The sequence below is a fragment of the Microtus pennsylvanicus genome, chromosome 1, assembly GCF_037038515.1.
Source record: "Microtus pennsylvanicus isolate mMicPen1 chromosome 1, mMicPen1.hap1, whole genome shotgun sequence".
Lineage (NCBI taxonomy): Eukaryota > Metazoa > Chordata > Mammalia > Rodentia > Cricetidae > Microtus > Microtus pennsylvanicus.
In genome coordinates, this window is record NC_134579.1 from 192,859,545 (window position 1) to 192,864,132 (window position 4,588).

A 4,588-nucleotide genomic window follows, 5' to 3' on the forward strand; every position below is an offset into this window, starting at 1 on the left:
GTCACATTTGTTTTATAATAAACATTATAAATTATTACAATTCATATTTACTATATAGTTTTATTGTTTATAGTCTACTTCATTGTAAGGGATATTGAGTAATAATCTATTTGCACAAATATTGGAACATGTTTGATAAATTTCCAGTAACAGTACAAAACACATTTGTGGTAGTTTGAAAAAAAATGTCCACACAGATTCATATATTTAAATACTTGGTCCTCAGTTGCTGGAGCTCTCTTGTGAGACTCAGAAGTATGGCTTTGTTGGACCAAGTATGTCACTGGAGATGGGCTTTGGGAGTGCAGATGCCCAAGTCATTTTCAGTATGATTCTCTCTGCTTCATGCTTGCAGTTCAAGATGTGAGCTCTGGGCTTGCAGCTCCAGCTACCATGCCTGCCTCCATGCCCACCAACTTCCTTGCCTTGATGGACTCTAGAGCCTTTGTCCTCTACAAATTTCCTTCATCATGGTATTTTAACACAGCATTAGAAAAGCAACTGATAATATATTTAAAGCTTTGGGTAAATCATATATATATGTGCCTGTAAGTTTCACCAAGGTGTGTTCCTGAAATCATGGCAGGGTGTGTGGTCAGACGATCCTGAGCAGCTCTGATCTCATCTAATATCACTGCAGGAGACTGTGTATAGGATCCAGCTAGACACCTTGGGAGTTCATATGCTTCAATCTCCACTTGAATCTTGCATATTAATCTCTCCCGAGACTCTTTTTGTATGTACGTATTATGTTTTCACATTCTCCATCTTTTCTTTTCCACTGTGAGCTAATAAAAGGAACTCACTATCTTATAAGAATTCTTTCTATATAAAAGCTTCTAACTTCTTGTCTGTCACAAATTTTTAATAGGTTTGCAATTTGCCTTCTTAATGGCATTTTCAGATAACCATGAATAGTTATTGAATTTCGTCAAATGCTCCACTGGTACCTATTGATAATCTTTCCTGCTTTTAAACCCACAGATACATTATACTGCTGTAACAAAGATAAATGATATGTTAGACTACTCTTATATTACATAAACTCTAATATACATCACATGCTATAATTTTGCTTGTCAGTATTTTCCGGAAAACAAACCCTCTAAAGCTGCTAAGTTGTTCATTGCTTTCTATCACCAAGATCCTTTTGATATAAAGTGGTCCAGCTCCTTCCAGCAGCAGCAGGCATCAGGTGGCTGCTAGGACTGAGCCCCTGACCTGAGGGTAGGGAGCCAGTGGCCACGCTGGCACAACAGTGAGTGAGACCAATTAAGTTTCCCTCTTGAGGGTTTAGCTTATTCAGTCAGCGCGTGATGAGGTCTGGAGCCGAGAGCTTCTGCCAGAAGGACCAGGTGGCAAGCGTGTGGGGCCATGTGCGAGATGAACGTGCAGATATGCAGCAAGCCCCAAGGTTTCCGAGTGAAACATGGTGCTCTTGACTTCCTGTGGGCTTTTAAATTTCTCACGTCTCCAGTGGGTTCACACGTACACAGATGCTGTGAAAAACTGCAGGGTCGCTTCATTTGCCACTTTCCCTCTTCTTTCTTTAGGGGACTTGGGGTGGGTCTCTGATTATGCAATAGAAAAACCTTCCCTAGGTACACTGCCACCTTCTTGTTCACCATAGATCAGGGCAAAGTATGTGGCTCTGTGGTCTCAGAATGGCAGAGGGTCACTTGCCTCTTTCTAAAGTCAAAGGCATTGAGCTCAACATTAAATGAACCAGAAGTGAAAGTTTCCTCCCAGCCCTGTAGTTTGGTGAATCTCTAAAATTAATAAATCTTTATATTGGGGGCATTTTCTAAACCCGGCTTGGTAGAATGCTAAATTAACACAAGATTCAATAAAAAGTAGGAGCCATAGGGCAATGTATTATTAACAAAGATACCTTAAGGTGGGGAGAACTTTTCAATTTTAAGAAATTGATTTCTTCTTCAAACCAGGAGTATGTTGCCTTTCCAGCACTGATTCAGAGGGTCCCTTTGCTTCCTAAGAGATGTAGCTACAGCTGTTGTGTGTCTCCTCACTAACCCAACAGGCCCCTAGCAGTGAGAAGTAATCCAATCACCTCAAGGGAGGATGAATCATTAATTTCCATCTCGGGCCTCAGTTGGGTACTGATGGACAGGGCCTCAGTTGGGTACTGGTGGACAGGGCCTCAGTTGGGTACTGGTGGACAGGGCCTCAGTTGGGTACTGGTGGACAGGGCCTCAGTGGCTCTGCTCAGTTTGTTCTGAGTTTCCCTGGCAGAACTGGGCAGTTTTCTCGGTGAAAGTATTGATTTAGGTCTTTAGAGGCAGTTGCCATCGAGATCAAGATAAGAGAGATCTGCTCTGTGAGTAAAACAATTTTTTTTATATGCAAAACAGAACTCTGAAATGGATTTCTTATGGCCAACGGCATGCTCACTGGAACTCTAAGAATTGGTGATCATAGCTTGGCAATGATGGCACATACCTTTAATCCCAGCACCCAGGGGGCAGAGATGGGGGAATCTCTGAGTTCGAGGTCAATCTGTCTACAGAGCAAGTTCCAGGACAGCCAGGGTGACACCTGTTTTAATCCCCCCAAAGAATAGATAATCACATTGTTTTTGAAGTGTCAGAAGCCTGAGGGCATCAAGCTAAGCTCCTATAGGAGCTAGCGCCATGCTGGAAAGTGTCTCCACTAACGCCCCTCTCAAGTGTGAGAGAGATCCAATCAACACTATAACAACTATATGTTTTTGAATTCTCTGTGTTTCTTTCTTCTTGTTGGTATCAAGCTGGGGCAGTCTTAGCTGATAGCAATACCAGCTACAGTGTATTTAAACCAATGAAATGTATGTATAACTATTACAATTGAACTTCCTAAAAGTTCCTGCAATGGTCTCTGCTGGGATGTGTGACGAGCGATGAGGGCTTCTCCAGACATGGAACAGTCATTTAAACTAATTGGCTTGCCATCTGGGCACGGTAGTGACACTCATAATCCCATCACTTGGAATGTAGAGACAGGATGATCACGATTGTGAGGTTAGCCTGAGCTAGACAGAAAGACCCCATCTCAAAAACAAAACAGGAAAGCAAGGAAACACAAAGCTGATTCTTTTATAAATTACTTTGGTCAATCCCTGGTAACACCTATTCTGCACAGCTATCTCTGAATGCATCTTAGGTTGGGTTTCCAAGAAGTGGTCCAGAAAATGAGGACTCCTTTGAGAATGTTCTATAGGGAATATGCCCATGAAGAGCTGGTAGGAGCCAGGAAATAAGAAGTCAAGGAAGTGTGCAAAGTAGTACAAAATATGATATTCCAAGTAGTACACAATCTAACACTTCAGGTAGTACACTCCTGGTAGTACACAGTGTAACACTCCTGGTATTACACAATGTAACAGTCCTAGTAGCACACAATGTAATATTCCTGGTAGCACACAGTGTAACACTCCTGGTATTACACAATGTAACAGTCCTAGTAGTACACAATGTAATATTTCTGGTAGCACACAATGTAACACTTTGGTAGTATATAATGTGACACTCCTGATAGCGCACAACATAACAGTCTTGGTAGTACACAATGCAGCACTCCACGGCAGTACACAATACATTAGTATTCAGGCATCTGTACTGGCCTGCCCTTGGGGCCTGACAGGATACATCCTCAGCTGCAGCCGTGAAGAGGACCTTCTGTGCACATTCACTAAGTTCCCTTTGAAAAGGTGGACCTTGTCCACCTCCTGTCTATTTCTCTCTCTCCTCTCTGTTTCTCTGTCTCTCTTGCTCTCTCTTGCTTGCTCTGTCTTTCTGCCTCTCTCTTCTCTTCTGCTATTCCTTAGGTCAGTCTCTCCCTCCCACTTCCCCTTTTTCTCTGTTCCCTTTTCCCTAATAAAAAAACCCCTCCCTGTGAGCTCTGTCTGTCTCGTGGTGTCTTTCTCTCCTGTTCTGCCTTTTGAAACTGCAACCCCTGGCAGTATACAATGTAACACTCTGGTATTACACAATGTAACACTGACGGTAGTATACAATGTAATGTTCCTGCTATTACACACCAACACTCCCGGGAGTACAGAATGGAACAATCTTGGTAGAGCACAATGTAATACTCTTGGTAGTACAGAATGTAACAGTCGCCGGGCGGTGGTGGCGCACGCCTTTAATCCCAGCACTCGGGAGGCAGAGGCAGGCGGATCTCTGTGAGTTCGAGACCAGCCTGGTCTACAAGAGCTAGTTCCAGGACAGGCTCCAAAGCCACAGAGAAACCCTGTCTCGGAAAACCAAAAAAAAAAAAAAAAAAAAAAAAAAAAAAAAAAAAAATGTAACAGTCTTGGTATATACACAATGTAACACTCCTGGTAGGACAAAATGTAACTTTCCAATGGAAGAAAAGAGTAAGACTAGCAGCCAGAAGATGGGGATTCCAGTGGCTCATAGTCTGAAGCCAGTCCTGGACTAGAGATGGGTGGGTACTGCTAGGCAGGAGTGGAAGCCCAATGAAGGAAGGCACTGACATCAGAAGAGATATCAGAGGTATCAGAGACTGTGGATGGAGACAAGCAGCAAGCTGTAAGTGGGATCTGAATTAACTCTGCCTTTGGCTGCAG